This window comes from Homarus americanus, unplaced genomic scaffold, assembly GCF_018991925.1.
Source record: "Homarus americanus isolate GMGI-L3 unplaced genomic scaffold, GMGI_Hamer_2.0 scaffold51476, whole genome shotgun sequence".
In the NCBI taxonomy this organism is placed as follows: Eukaryota; Metazoa; Arthropoda; class Malacostraca; order Decapoda; family Nephropidae; genus Homarus; species Homarus americanus.
In genome coordinates, this window is record NW_024736148.1 from 1,970,520 (window position 1) to 1,987,498 (window position 16,979).

Below are 16,979 nucleotides of genomic sequence, written 5' to 3' on the forward strand. Positions count from 1 at the left end.
TTTATTATTTCATTATTTTGACTACATTTCAATGAAAACATTATTAATCAGGTTTTATTGATGTAAAACATATATTCGTTAAGATTTTACCCTGATTTAATATACTTTTGGGTACATTTGGGTAATTCGTTGGACCTCCAGGCTGTGCTTAGTCCAGTACCACCTGACCCACCCTCGATTGTTTTGGCTCTATTTTAGCTCAGCCTCACTGACCCTATCTGGCTCAACCGTATGTATGTATGACCCACTTTCGATTTGCTTGACTGCACTTGACCCAGTAGCGATTGAATTATCTACATTTGGCCAAACCTCAGCTTGGCCAGTCACGGTTGACTCGGCTCGACCTTCTGCGGCCAAGCTTGTCTTTGCGTCGCCTAGTTGGCTGAGCTCACACTTGCCTGAGTCAGCTCGTCACTTGAGCCATTCAAGCGTCACCGTGCCAAACTAATGAAGCTTCATAATGAACCTTTTGGCTATTCAATTTCCGACTAATGGTTCTCGGCCCATTAATCGTTTTGAAACAACAATGGCGGTGAACATACCAGTGCTCCCAGTTTTTCATTCTTACCTCCGTTATATTCTTATCTCGGGCAAAATAAAGTCGTCTACCTCAGTTTATGACATAGATCAAATATGCACCAAGTTGAATGCGTTCAGTGTTGAAGTTGAACGTTATTTAAGATCTCCCTCGAATATTATTATTAATGATGTAAGTAATAATAGTCGTATAATCATGTTTTTGTTCGCCTGTGTTGGGTTCTTGCCTGCCGTCGTCAGCCCTGGTAGGTGAGGTGCTGTCTCCGTGAGTTGTTTCTAAGAGGTGTTAATTATATGATAGCAACGAAAAACATTGTACATATACAAGTACATAACGAATTCTATTCGGATAATGGTATATTACTTCGTTACTAAAGTACAAATTACCGATTTACCACAATACAGTACATGCCCACACACACACCCACCCTACACAACCATTACATACATGTCACGTACGTCAAAATACACAATATTCGTTCACAGCTGCACTTTATATCAATACGATAAATACATAAACCCTGTCTGTCATTACACTACATTTGCCAGAAAACACAATCCTGGTTTAGCACAGTGCAGTACAGTAGACACCGTGAAGCACTTTTGGTTTACAGTACAGTGCTATTACAAATTACCCAAGGTGTACAATTCACTTGCTCTATGGTACAGTACTTGGCCTTAGCACACTGGCTTTGAAGTGCTTTGTTATAGAATGGGAGAGCGGATCAATGAACACTGTCTCATCATTTGCAAAGCCACATCATTGCATACTAAGCCACGTCATTACATACTAAGCCACATCATTACATGCAAAGCCACATTATTACAAACAAAGCCACATTATTACAAACAAAGCCACATTATTACATACAAAGCCACATCATTACATACAAAGCCACATCATTAAACACTATTAATTCACATCATAGCACAATATTATGCCTCATCCTTACACACTAAGGTGCCTTGTTATGCTACACTACACATCATTACACGCGGATTTGCATTATTACAAGATCAGTAAATTGGTAATCCAATCTGCAATCAGTGTATCCCACCAGAAGTCATTTCCCTTCACTAAAACGTTTCCAATATTTCAAAAGCCAATTTAGTTAAACGACTGTAAAGAGCTGTTGTGAGGTCCTGGACGAGGCCGAGAGCTGTTGTGAGGCCCTGGACGAGGCCAAGAGCTGTTGTGAGGTCCTGGACGAGGCCAAGAGCTGTTGTGAGGTCCGGGACGAGGCCGAGAGCTGTTGTGAGGCCTTGGACGAGGCCAAGAGCTGTTGTGAGGTCCTGGACGAGGCCAAGAGCTGTTGTGAGGTCCGGGACGAGGCCGAGAGCTGTTGTGAGGCCCTGGACGAGGCCAAGAGCTGTTGTGAGGTCCTGGACAAGGCCGAGAGCTGTTGTGAGGTCCTGGACGAGGCCAAGAGCTGTTGTGAGGTCCGGGACGAGGCCGAGAGCTGTTGTGAGGCCCTGGACGAGGCCAAGAGCTGTTGTGAGCCTGTGAGGCCCTGAGCGAGGCATCGGGTCTTAACGTACACAAACCACCATGTACACAAGTTCTCAAAGTACACGGACCATCATGTACACACGTTCTTAACATACACAGACCACCACGTCCACAAGGTATTAGCGTACATAGTTCATCATGTATACAAGGTCTTGACGTACATCGGCCACCATGTGCACTGGGTCTTGGCGAACACGGTAAAACTCCTCGGGAAGAAATGAGAGTTTTCTGTGATCCCTAATGGAGTTGTGTTTACATCCTCCCGGAGAGGCTTAGTGTGGCGTTCTGCTGTCCTCAGTTATACGTCCTAGTCCCCACAGACCCTAGTCCCCACAGACCCTAATCCCCACAGACCCTAGTCCCCACAGACCCTAGTCCTCACAGGCCCTAGTCCCCACAGACCCTATTCCCCACAGACCCTTGTCCCCACAGACCCTAGTCCCCCGCAGACCCTAGTCCCCACGAATCTAGTCCCCACAGGCCTTAGTCCCCACAAGCCCTCCTATGGTGTCTCCCCCTTCTCTTCTCTCGTCCTCTCTCTTTCTCCCTTCCCCCTCTCTCATTCTCCCCTTCCCTCTCCTCTCTTTCTTCCCTTCCTTCCCACCTCATTCTTTCTTTCTTCCTTTTCTCCTCTACCCTCTTTCTTTCTTCTCTGCCTCCTCCTCTACTCTCCCCTAGTCCTTCTTCTCTCACCCTCCTGTATCCCCCAGTCCTCTTTTTCTCTCTGTCTTCCAATCTTCTCTTTCTTTCCTCCTTTTGCTCATCTACTACCCTCCCATTCCTTCCCCCATCCCTCCCCAAAAAAAATACCAAAACAATATACATAGAGGCTGACTTCTTCACCCGCCCTCCCTCCTCCTTCCATCCTCCCCTACCCCTCTCCCCCTCTTCCCTCCCCTACCCCTCTCCCCTCCCCTTCCCCTCCCTCCCTCCCTCCTTGAGCCGACACACAGTCTTGCCTTGGCATTTACATGGATATGACCGAGCAGCGTTGGTAGTGGAGCTGGGGTTTTCCTTACCACTGTCTAGCTAGCTTGTGTTCTGCTAGATCCTGTAGTTGTTGATGCATGTAGAGTGATGATGTAATGTATGTTGTTTTATGAGTGTTGGTCTGTTAAATATTGTTAAAGGAGATTATTGAATGTTTTAGGAGTGAAAGTTTGTTAAATAGTGTTAAAACGGTAGATTATTCAGGTGAAATAAGCTATGGGGGCTATTTTTAAGGTGAACTAAGCTAAGGGGGCTAATCTTAAGGTGAAATAAGCTATGGGGCTATTTTTAAGGTGATCCATTTTATATGAATTTAGTTTTCTTATCGTGTTATTTAATTTATACTATTTCCGGCAGGTAAGTGGCGGTCCGGGATCACCGTAGCCAGAGACCAACCTTCGACCCCCCCTTCTACTGAGGTGTGAGTTGTTTGCATTGCTTGTTTTTGTTGTTTATATTATGTTTACTGTTGTTTGTTTTATTGAAGTTGTAATTTGTGTTATTCAAGTTGTGATTTGTATTTTGTTGTTGTTGTTTGTGGTAGTATGACGTGTGTTGTGGTTTGTGTTGTGTAAATTGTTTGTATTGGTTGATATTAGTTTTGTTTATTGTTGTTTATGTTGTGTTGTTGTTTGTAGGTTGTTTACAGCTATCAAAGTTGTTTACTATTATATATTATACTCGTATGGTTTACCGTAAAGGATTTTTCTATGGATTTACTGAACTCTTGCTTAATCAACCTAGTAAGGCTTAATTAGCGTTAGGTTAGGTTTAGGTTAGGTTAGGTTAGGTTAGGTTAGGTTAGGTTAAGGGTGTTTAATTATCAGGTCAGATTAACTAGGGTGTCTGATCTTCATGTGGTTCCTCAAGTCGGGGTCCAAGTCGCGGTGGGAGACGTCCAGGCGCAGTACATGAGCCGTGAGAGGCGTGCCTGTGTGGGGCCAGATAAGAGGTTGTCAGTGTGCTCAGATGACCTTCACTCCGTATTCTAAAGGGTCTCTAGCCATGATGGGTCTCTATTCTAATGGGTCTAAGTCGTAATGGGTCAGTGGTAATTGATCAAGAGTTCTAATTGGGTTACAGTGTTAGGTTTGTTAATAGGCCTAAATCGTATGACACTACCCCCTGGATTAATGGGAGTATGACACTACCCCCTGGATTAATGGGAGTATGACACTACCCTCTGGATTAATGGGAGTATGACACTACCCCCTGGATTAATGGGAGTATGACACTACCCCATGGATTAATGGGAGTATGACACTACCCCCTGGATTAATGGGAGTATGACACTACCCCCTGGATTAATGGGAATATGACACTGTCCCCTGGATTAATGGTACAAGCAACACGGATAATAGGAAGGAACTTGTGTTTAGGTTGAGCTAAGTGATGTTTCATGTTGTGTGTATCGTCTTGTGAACTGTAATGTTTATCTTGAGTCGCTGTACTGTATATAGGAGCTAGGAGTCCATAACCTAACTCTGGGTATTAAGGATGTTTATAGTAGGTAAGGTAGCGTCTGTTGGTGTATTGACTTATATCTTCCTACATGTATGAGGGGCTGGGTGGGAGGAGGGTTAAATCAGAGTCTCTACGTGTTATGCTCTCAGAGACCTTAGTTATTGAAGCGCAGTGATAATATTGTAGCGTCGGCATTAATAGGTGTAATGTCGGTGTCACAGGAGGAGGGATAGAGGAGAGTAAATATCTTAGAGGAGAGTAAATATCTTAGAGTAGAGTAAATATCTTAGAGTAGAGTAAATAATCTCCTGAGCCCAAACTTGGTGGTGTCGCTGGCAGGCTGTAAGACCCCTCATCGTCCGCCTCTTGCCAACTTCAAGGAGGAACTCGTTAAGTTCCTTCAAAGTGTACCTGATTAACACGATTCTCAGGAACCCACGTGTTGGAGAGATGCCAGCAGAACCTTAGTATAGCGTGGGTGACCGTGGGTATGGAGGAGCTCTGTGGATGACCGTGGGGTGTTTTCTGGACTGTGGGGAGGTGGTCTTAGTAGTGTGGGTGACTGTGGGGATGGGGAGAGCACCATTTGAAAACGTAGAAGTGTCAAATAAACCTAAAGAAATTATACGCACGGGATATTTAAAATGATGTATATAGTACCACACCACACCACACCACACCACGTCACGCCACACCACACCACACCACACCACACCACACCACGTCACGCCACACCACACCACACCACACCACACCACACCACACCACACCACGTCACCACACCACACCACACCACACCACACCACACCACACCACACACCACGTCACCACACCACGTCACACCACCACGTCACCACACCACACCACACCACACCACCACCACCACACCACGTCACGCCACACCACACACCACCACACCACACCACACCACACACGTCACGCCCACACACACGTCACCACCACGTCACGCCACACACCACACCACACACACCACACCACACCACACCCACACCACACCACCACACACACCACGTCACGCCACACCACACCACCACACCACACCACCCACCACACCACGTCACGCCACACCACACCACGCCACACCACACCACACCACGTCACGCCACACCTCCCCTCACCACACCACACCACACCACACCACACCACACCATGTTAAGAAATAATACTCGAAGTTTGGATACCGTCATTAAAAGTTCTCTCGTCTCCTTTTGACCTCGACTGATCCAACATGAGCGCATAGGGGACAGCTCGTACACCCCAGAGTCGTCCCCTGTAATGATCCTTAATCCCTTTTGACAGAGGAGTGATAACCAGCGTGTTCAGCCACCCCTCCCTGTGACCTTGTTCATTACAGAGACACGGGAGCGAAACTTTCCTTGATCAGGGACGATATCAAAGTGTTTGCTTGATACCCTCCTCCTCCTCCTCACTCATCATTCCCTTCCCTACCACTCCTCTTCTTTCCTTCCCCTCTCCCCTACCTTCCCCTCCCCTACCTATCCCTCCCCTACCTACCCCTCCCCTTCCCCTCCCCTTTCTCTCCTTCCCTCTGGTGTTACATGATCTTCTCTATTCCACCACCTAACTCACTAACCCTTCACAGCTCCGCCTCACATCACCTCATTATCCTCACCCACAAGGCAACTGGAGTCACCTATTGCTTCTGTCCCTTACCTGGTATTGCGATTTAACTTGTTATTTTATTGTTATAGCTTCCAGGAGAATAGATTGTACTGTGCATGTGGGAATAGGTGACGTCGTGGTTGAAGTCGTGGTTGAGGGTCGTGGTTGGGGTCTAAATGGTTGGGGGTCGTGGTTGGGGTCGTGGACCAGGGGTCGTGGATTGGGGTCGTGGTTAGGGGCTCGTAATTGGGGTCTGGTTGAGGGTCGTGGTTTTCTGTGAAGTCTTTGAGGGATAGGTGGAATGGAGGTAGAGTCGTCCATGTAGAGTTGAGGAGGGTCGTACATGGGAGGTAAGGAAGGTCTTACATGGGGATAAAGGGGGGGGGGGAGGTGAGGAGGGTCGTCTAGGGGTGAGTGAGGTGTGAATACTGGTCCAGGTGGCAAGGAGAGTTGTCCTATCATGGCCGTGTTAGGTTAGGGCGAGACAGTTTCCTCCCTCTCCTCATCCTCTGCCTCCCTCCTCTCCTCATCCTCTGCCTCCCTCTCCTCATCCTCCCTCCTCTTCCTCCCTGTCTATTACATCTCTTTCTTCCGAACCTTCCAACTGTCTTCCCTCACTGAGACACCACCAGTTACCACCAGTCCGTCACCCGGGGGGTCACTAAAACACCACCACCAGTCACCTCGTCCAGTCCATCACCCTAGGTCACTAAAGCACCACCACCAGTCACCCTCAGTCACCACCAGTCACCTCGTAACTCCGTCATATTAAGCCAACAATCCTCCAAGTCTTTGAGGGGATTGTGAGCCGTTCATAGTTTGGTCACCAGGGCGAGTCTCTGTGTGTAGGGAGCAGAGAGGGGGAAGGAGGAGGGGTAGATGTAGCAGGACAAGGAAGAGGGAATAGTAGAAGAAAAGTAAAACAGAACAGAAATATAGGAGGAGTAGGGGTACGAAAGAGTGGATAGAAGAAGGGTAGGAAAAGGAGTAGGAAGAACAGAAGATTGAAGGAATACATTAGAGGAGGAGAAAGAGGAGATGGAAGGGAAAGACTAGGAAGGAAAACACTGAGGGAGAGTTTGGATGTTAATGAAATGGGATAGGGAGACCAGGGGAGAATACAAGGGGAAATGAAAGAGAGAGAGAGAGAGAGGGTAGAAAGAAAAAGGGAGGGAGAGCAGGAGAGAAAGGGGGTAGAGAGAGAGGAAGGGGGTAGAGAGAGAGAAAGAAAGAGGGAGAAAGCGAGAGAGACAGACAGACAGACAGACAGAAGGAAAAAGAGAGAGAAGGTAAAGAGAAGAGAGGGAGAAAGAGAGAATGACAATGAGTAACGTCAGCTATACTTCTCTGACACGTGTTAAGTCTCTCTCTCTCTCTCTCTCTCAAGGGTCACGGGGCTGTTTACGAAAGAATCCCTGTGTGTAAGAGATGAATGAGCTGGCAACGGTGGGTGGGTATAGTTACTTAATGGTCGATCTTGCTTGACATTGAGTTTTAAGGAGGAAAAGACGAGTGAAAAATGAAAAAGTTTGGTGGTATTTTTGTATTTTACAGATCTGGGTGGGAAATGAAAGTTTGGGGATTTTTTTTTACAGATTTGGGTCAGAAATGAAAGTTGGATTTTTTTTTTTTACGAATTTGAACTCGAAATAAAAGTTTGGATTTTTTTTTTTTACAGATTTAGGCCAGAAATGAAAGTTTTAACATTTTTACACATTTGGGTCATTTCTGTGGTACATTTCTCAATAACATGTAAAGATGTGTCCGGGTAAAGTGTTTTGATAATGTAACAAAGGGAAGAGAGATGCCGTATGTTAAAGAATTTGTGTTTAATAATAGATAAGGTTTCTTGATCTTAATGTCCATGAAGGGTGTAACGGTACAGTATAATCAGAAGGTGATCCTGAAACATTCAATTTTTCTTAAGATGTGAGATGATGCGTAGAGAGGTTCTGGCGAGTGAGATATGTTAGGGTTAGGTTAGGTTACGTTATGGTAGTGTTAGATTAGGTTAAGTTAGGTTAGTGTTAGGCTAGGGTTAGGTGAGGGTAATTTAGACGAGTTTAGTGTTAGGTGTGGGTAATTTAGACTAGTTTAGCGTTAGGTGAGGGTAATTTAGACTAGTTTAGCGTTAGGTGAGGGTAATTTAGACTAGTTTAGCGTTAGGTGAGGGTAATTTAGACTAGTTTAGTGTTAGGTGAGGGTAATTTAGACTAGTTTAGCGTTAGGTGTGGGTAATTTAGACTAGTTTAGCGTTAGGTGAGGGTAATTTAGACGAGTTTAGCGTTAGGTGAGGGTAATTTAGACTAGTTTAGCGTTAGGTGAGGGTAATTTAGACGAGCTTAGCGTTAGGTGTGGGTAATTTAGACTAGTTTAGCGTTAGGTGTGGGTAATTTAGACTAGTTTAGCGTTAGGATGGTTAATTATCTTCAGGTGAAATCAGTTGGCTTGGAGATTCTTCAGGTGAACTAAATTTTGCCCAATTTTAAAGATGACTTCAGGTAACACTACATTTACCTGGTCACGTCCTCCTCCAGGTGTCTTCTTTACCTGGTCACGTCCTCCTCCAGGTGTCTTCTTTATCTCTCTTCTTATTTCTGTTATACATTGTTTGTTGTTCTCTCTTAACACTTGTTCTAATTTGTCTATCTACATCGATTGTGTCCGCTTGTGTGTTTATCCTGTTGTTATCGTCCGTTTCTGCCAGTTCTGGGATTTATCTATCTTTTTCTCTATTTCTTGCCCCGTCTTATGATGTTATTGTGCGTTATCCCTGTTATTGTTTACTTAATTACGGTGATTCTATCCATTCGTGTTTATCTAACGTTCCTTCTATTTCCCGAAGGTATCTGTTGTTATATTACTTATCCCATTCCCTCCTTCCTCCTTCAGTCTAATTTATTATTATTTCCTTTACACATTTTCTTCCTTTGTTTCCCCTTCAACACGTAATCCTGGCGATAAAACGGCCCATTTTCTGATATAACCCGCTGGGCAAACCTCGTAAAACTTAAGCTCCAGTTAAGCCTCAAACTGACATAAACACCGCCTTGCCGACCCCCGCGAGACACCCAGTTATGGTACTTTTATTGTGGTTCTCCCTCCCTCAGGCGACCTTCCCTCCCCCCTTACCCCTGTGTGTGTGTGGTTCTCATTCCCCCCCTCCTTTACCCCCCCCCTTCCCACAGGCAGACCTTCCCACCCCTGTATATTGTTTTGTTGGTATTGAGGTGGTATGAAGGGATTTAGTGTATTGGCCGTATAGTGATGTGGTGAGAGAATCAGTCTCTCTCTCTCTCTCTCTCTCTCTCTCTCTCTCTCTCTCTCTCTCTCTCTCTCTCTCTCTCTCTCTCTCTCTCTCTCTCTCTCTCTCTCTCTCTATGCATCCCGTATTACCTCCTTAAAGCTACTAACACCTTCGTCCACTTAACGTTGCTGTTCATACCCATGATATGTAACTATAGCCGGGCGTGCTGTTGATATTAGTGACCCATGGTGGTGGTGGGTGTGAAATAAGTCTCTCCTCCTGGTAATTCCCCCCCCTAACATTTGGATCCTCCCCCTCCCCCACCACCCCCTCCACCTCCCTCTCCCCTCCCCTCCCCTCCCTTCTCCTCCCCCTCCCTCCCCTCCTCTCCTCCTCCTCCCCTCCTCCCCTCTCCCCCCCCTCCCCTCCCTTGGATCAAGTCATTACACCCTTAGTATTGACTCCCGAGACACTGGGTGTATGTCTGTCTCTCTGGTTCTGTTGTTACTGACAGACTGGACGACCTTGGTAGTCTTGCTTAAATTTTTCTTCTTGAGGGGGTAGAGAGGATACTCTGTTCAGTACCCTGCCTAGTCTGGCTCCCCTAGTTAATTATGGCACTTTTGGCATCATGCCTCTGCTCCCCTAAAGAATGTGCCACCCTCCTCCATTATTGTGGCACCGTCTGCAGTGTAACCTCCTCTCTTGGCTCCTGGCTCCTCCTGTGTGGTGCCACCCTCTGTCTATGGCACTCTCCGTCACTATGGCTCCTCTGTGGCCAGTGGCACCCCCATCACCATGGCTGATCCTGTATTGTGTGGCACACACCTCCGTCACTATGGCACCCTCGTCACCATGGCACCCCAAATCACCATGGCACCCCCCGTCACCATGGCACCCCCTGGAACACTGACACTGCCATCACTTGAGCTCAACAGCCTCCGTAATCCCCCACTCGAGGCGGACTCACAGGAGACCAACTGTCTGATGGGAGGGAAGAGTCCTCAACCACCACCGCGCCGCCACGATCAATAATCACCTTCAATCACCATCAAAAATCACCTTCAATCACCATCAAAAATCACCTTCAATCACCATCAAAACCGCAATGAAGAAACGAAGGAAATAATATTCTCGGTTTGGTGATTTAGTTTGGAACACCAGAGGAATAGTTTCACCCAACCCATCCCAACCCAACTTAACCTAACCTAACCCAACCCAACCCAACTTAAGCTAACCCAACCCATCATTCTAACTTGACCTGACCTAACGTGAACCTAACCCATCCTATTTATTTCACCCTCGTTCAGTAAATCTTCACCACAATAGATAAAACCAATTGATAACTTTTTCCCATATATTTATTTAACATAACATAGCAGCAGTAACCTAAGCAGGAAAATATATCGTTGGTAATAATATTTATGACCCGGAAATAACTCGTTTGTGATGAATTATATATAACCAGACGTAAAGGAAATTCTAAGACAACTTCCTCTGTCATTAAGAAAAAAAATCCTCCCGAAAATGGAATATATTTCGTGGCTGTGAGTGTGGTAGTAGGAGTAGGAGGAGGAGGAGGAGGGAGTCAGGGTGGTGGGAGGTGGTGGGAGGAGGAGTAGGAGTGGGAGGAGGAGTGGGAGGTAGGAGTGGTAGGAGGAGGAGTAGGAGTAGGAGTAGTAGGAGTAGGAGTAGTAGAAGGAGGAGTAGGAGTAGGAGGAGGAGGAGTAGGAGTAGGAGTGGTAGGAGGAGGAATGTGATAGTTTCCCTCACATTACCTGTCAATGGAATGAACTGGTGACCCACACATATTCTTCAGCCGCGTCCCGGGACCTGAGCACCAATTAGAAGACTAATAGCTCCACCTCCTCTATTGTGATTGGTGTATTGGGACCACCGGAGAGAGAGAGAGAGAGAGAGAGAGAGAGAGAGAGTCGGGGTTAGCTAACTAGCATGTCATGGGAGGTGGTAGTGGTGGTAGTGGTGGTTTATGGTGATGGTAAGAGATGGTGGTGTGGTGACAATATGGTGAAAGGAAATAAGTTTTGTGTTGAAGTGCTTGTAGTGATATCCCCCCCCCCTCTCTCTCTCTCTCTCTCGTTAGTCATGTCATCTTCTCCAAGTGGGTTAAGTATTATGTTCAAGTTATACTCACCACAATACTCTTGAATACTAATGGACTTGTCGTGCTGAGAGTGACCCACCATCGAGACCCAGAATGAAAGAAAAAAAAACTAGAACCATATCTGTATATTTTTTAAGGCAGACGGAATTCTAACATGAATCGCTGGACCTTCTCTTCCCCTGTCTCCAATATATTTTATTTTAGTTCACATTTGTTTTATGGTTTTATTTATTATATTTTCTTCTGTGTCATTTATTTATCAGGTTATTTAGTTTATTATTATTTTATCTTCTTTTATTTGTTGTTGTTGTGTATTCGTAGTTGTATAGTTTAGTCGATTCTGTTTATTTTTTTTTTATCTGTCCTTTTTGGTAGTGAAGTTTGGCCTGACTGGGCAAGACTCGGCTCTCGCTAGTATTGGACGTGGTGTGTGGACCCAGTGGTGTGGGGGTGAGAGGTGGAGTAGGAGGTTGGTGGAGGTGGGGGTGGAGTAGAGGCTGGTGGAGGTGGGGTGGAGTAGGAGGGAGACGGGAAGAGGGGAGAGGAGAGAGGTGTGGTGGGCAAGGGGAGTGTGAAAGAAAAAGAAAAAAGGCAAACCCAAGTGGGGGGGTGGAGCAGGAGGGTGGAGGGGAGAGGGGAGGGTGAGCAGGAGGGGTGAGGGCAAGGAGGCGGGGGTGGGAGGAGGAGAGGCGGGGGGTGGGAGCAGGGAGGGAGGGGTGGGGTGGGGCAGGAGGGGTGAGGGGAGAGGCGGGGTGGGAGCAGGAGGGTGAGGGGAGGAGGGTGGGGGGTGGAGCAGGAGGGTGAGGGGAGGGGTGGAGCAGGAGGGTGAGGGAGAGGGAGGTGGAGCAGGAGGGGTGAGGGAGAGAGTGGGGGTGGAGCAGGAGGGTGGAGAGGCGGGGGGTGGAGGAGGAGGAGAGGTGGGGTGGAGCAGGAGGTGAGGGAGGCGGGGGGTGGAGCAGGAGGAGGGCGGGGGTGGGCGGGCAGGGTGGAGGGAGGGAGGTAGGAAAGTAAGAACTTGATCAGCTGTGACGTAAGTTTTGTGTCCGCAAGAGTCTTGAACATTCTGCTAGATGGATTATTTTTCACGTTTATTGTGTGTGTGTGTGTTTTTGTGTGTGTGTGTGTGTGTGTGTTTGGGTGTGTGTGTGTGTGTGTGTGTTTGTGTTTGGGTGTGTGTGTGTGTGTGTTTGTGTTTGGGTGTGGTTCTGTCTGCCTGTCATGGGTGTATGTGTGTACGTTAATGAGCTCTGTAGATAGTGTTTGTGATGTCCACGCACAACACACACACACACGCACACACACACACTACCACAATCTATTAACAGATACATTTCTGTTACTTCAATTAGTGACACGAAGCTGTGTTTCTGTTACTTAATTAGTGACAATGAAGCTGTGTCCTCCTGGCTGGACTCCAGACCTGACCTTGTGTATCTGGCAGCTGGACTAACCACCACTTTATGAATACTGAAGTTAGTAATGAATTATTATCACACACACACACACACACACACACACACACACACACACACACACACACACACACACACACACACACACACACACACACACACACACACACACACACACACACACACACACACACACACACACATGGCTGCATTAATCAAGTCTACATGTATTCACTTCATCTCCGCAGTATGTTACTGACGGATCATCTGAAGATTAGACAGCTTAGTTTATTTCACTTAATGATTATACACCTTAATGCTACCTGGTTAGGTATTAAAGTATCAGGCGAAATGAGCTGGGGTGTCTAATATTCAGGTGATCCTTCTGGGCCTACACTGCTTCACCTTCAACACACACTGGATACTTCGTCCCACCAGCCCATAACACCACCGATTTTCTCACAGTTAAAACTTCATCGATCCCTGCTACTGCCTCCGGCCAGTAAACTTGACTAACCCATTCCTCCAGCCGATATAGACGGTCTGCTTACCTTCACTACCTTCATCCTCTTATCTCTGAGCTGGTTGACTGGAAGCTGCTACAACTTGGGGCGCCTGCCAGCCAGCCAGCACTGTTGTAGAGGGAGAGTCTGCTGGGATTACTGGAACACAACGCTGTGACATTATTGTTGTGCTAGACTCTTGGCTGGAACACACAACCGTCACACAATTGCCTCTGTTAGTTACTGGGTTCTGTATTGGAACACTACTGTGATACTATTGCTGTGCTGGAGTCTGTGTTCGTGGCTGGCTGGAACACAGTACTGACGGTGCAGGAGGGTGTGGGTACTGTAGGCCAGGGGCAAAACTGTTCATCTGGTCGCTGTGTTGTGGTATCGTCTGTGGCGTTACTGTTCTTGTCTGTTCAATATATCGTTTAAGTACAGGTGTAGGATTGCATCTAACTGGCTCATGTGCATCTAACTGGCTCATGTAATCTTATCATGTTTACAGTCGATTACAGGACCGAATTACACTAAGACTGTGACTGTATGTATGAGTGTTCTCTCACCCTTGGCCTCGGAGGTAGAATTTGAGATCATATGAAGATGAGCACCCCAGCTTATTTGACCTGATGATTAAGAACTTTAACCTAACCCCTAGATAGCTTTAGGATGTTTTATCATCAGGTGAATTAAGCTGGGGAGGTTAATCTTCAGGTGATACGCTGTTAATGTGCGAAGTTATGAAATACTTAAAGACGTACGTGTGTGTGTGTGTGTGTGTAATCAGAGTGAAGTAGCGCAAAACTCACTGGTTCGCGACTCACTCTCGGAAACAACTTCATTCTCCGGCTACTCAGAAATTCCGGACACGGGGTCACAGCTTCGGGGGGCTAGGAAATATTAGTTGTAGGAATGGACTCATCTCAGGAAGTGCGTTAAAGCTGGACGCCACGGAATGGCAAGCAACCCGGGGATAATGCCTTGGAGGAACACCCCCACATTGATTTATTGGGCTGATGTTGCTTTATATCTGGCCCCCACCCCACCCTCTCCCACCCTACTTCCACCTCAATCTCTAATCCCCACCCCACCCTACTTCCCCACCCCAACTTACCCCCACCCCACCCTACTCCCCACCCCACCCCACCCCTGCCCTCTCTAGTCCCACCCCTATCCAACCTCCACCACCAGTCCAGCCCCTTTCCACCTCCACACCCCTTCCATTCCCTGCCCTGCTCAGCTCCCCGCCCCTGTTCAGTCCTGGGCCCTCCTCACTGCACCACCCACACACCCCTTCCAGCCCCGCCTCTTATCTAGCCTACTCTCTCAGCCTCCCCCTCACCCCCCCTTCCCTCCCCTTTCCCCTCCCCTGCCTCCTCCTCTGCCTCCCCCCTGCCTCTTGTCCACACAGCGGTAGAGACAATTTCCTGTCGTCTCGCCGCTGCCTAACAACTACCCCACCAGACATTTTCACCCGTGGGCCCTGGAGCACTGGACCCCTGAGTTACTGCACCGGGAATCAATTTCTCATTCTTGATTCACGTACATGTTATTTTGTCCTTTATTGTAGTATGCTGTGGGCGTTGTTTAGCTGTGTAAAACTATGAAATTGTGGGAAATTTCACGACACTTCTGGTGAAATTATGATAACGATATTAGTAATAAAAAATAGTGGTAATGATGTTAATAATACTAATAATAATACTATCTAGTAGTTGTTGTAATCTTAATAATTCATAAAAAAATTTCATTCTCTTAAGATAAAATATAGATCGAACCAAACGTGAATTAAACAAGGACTGGTGCAGTATGGACCGCCTCCACTCTGCCACCCAATGGGAAAAATATGAGGGAGTTAAAAAAAAATATATATCTTTCTTTTTTATTTTTTGCGAAAGCACTTGGTCACTATTGTCTCCAAATTTCAGTGTCCTAGCTCAAAAAAAGTGCCAGGATATATCGCCCGGACAAGCAAACAAAAACAACACTGTCCAGATATTCATATATAATGTTTTGAAATCTGTTTATTATTTTGCGATGTCTTTCTTGTATATGCTGTACTCTATACTGTAACTACAACAGTGAAGAACTTCCTGAAATGAAATACTTGAATGGTTTGAAATCTGTACCGGTACGTTTAAGATGGTAATAATCTGATCAAACCACTGAAGAAAAAACAGATTAAGATTGGATTTAAATAATTCTTTCCAGGTGTTGTATGATAGAAGGTATATATACTGTCACGGTGTGTTGGTGCAGCACTGCCATGAACATAAACAAGCGGGTGCAACACGAGCAACAAAAGACAATCGCATTTTACGCTTCTCCGAGTTGAGACAAAACTGTTTATTGACTGCGAGGTGAACGACAACACATACGAGTAGTGTTTGTGTTGCGTGTATTAATATACTGTTATTAACAACAGTGAGTGTTCGTGTGTTGACATACTATGCGCTAGTGTTACGTCATCTTTATTGTGTTAGTTTTATCTTGCCGTTAAAAAGCAGTTAAGCCGTTTTAGTGTTGAAGGTGTGAGATATCATCTTTAATAATGTTGGAGAAGGAAAGGTTTTGTGCCCCTGTTAAATCAACCTTACTCTACCTACAGTAAATATTGGAAGTTGTCACACTTTATGTTTGAAGGAGATACTATTCCTAATATTTACTGTAAGCAGAACAAGGTACACAACACTAAAGGTGTAACAAAACCACAACTATATTATCAATTGTTACAGGTACGCAGAGACTTCCACCACCCTTTATAGATTTCATTAAGTTTTACATATATATATTCATTTTTTTATAGTATTTTAAAATATTTCAGTGTTACAATTCATTAAATTACCAATACTAGTTTCTTCACAAAACCAGTGATGCTGAAGATATAAAAATGTTATCTTTAAGTAAATCAACATTGTGTTTGGTGGTTGTTAATTGTTATATTACTGTGTTAATGTGTAGTACAAGATGAGAAAGTCGGTCTCCTTGCTGCAGCTTAATGTTGCAGGGGAAGAATTTTATTGATCGTAAAATATAGCGAGTGTTTGAGGGCAGATATGTATATGTGTGTGTGTGTGTGTGTGTGTGTGTGTGTGTGTGTGTGTGTTGTGTGTGTGTGTGTGTGTGTGTGTGTGTGTGTGTGTGTGTGTGTGTGTGTGTGTGTGTGGTGTGTGTGTGTGTGTGTGTGTGTGTGTGTGTGTGTGTGTGTGTGTGTGTGTGTGTGTGTGTGTGTGTGTCATAAGTAGTTCTTAACACCCCATATATCAACACAATTGAGACATAAACTTTCTCTCTCTGACAATATAGTAACTGAGCTTCGCAAAAGATCAAGGTACGCTAATAAAGAACAACTCACAAGGTTTTATGTTCAAGTTCAATATGTTTTCTTCCATGTATTTTGAACGCCACACTGAACTTTTGAACTTCTTTAGGAGCCTCGTGTAATTATGCCTCCTTCATATTGTTTTAAATTTTGATGGAAGAAAAAGTTTATTTCTGACTTTAGCCCCAGAGGAAGAGGTCAAGGGGAAGAGTAGGGGTATTG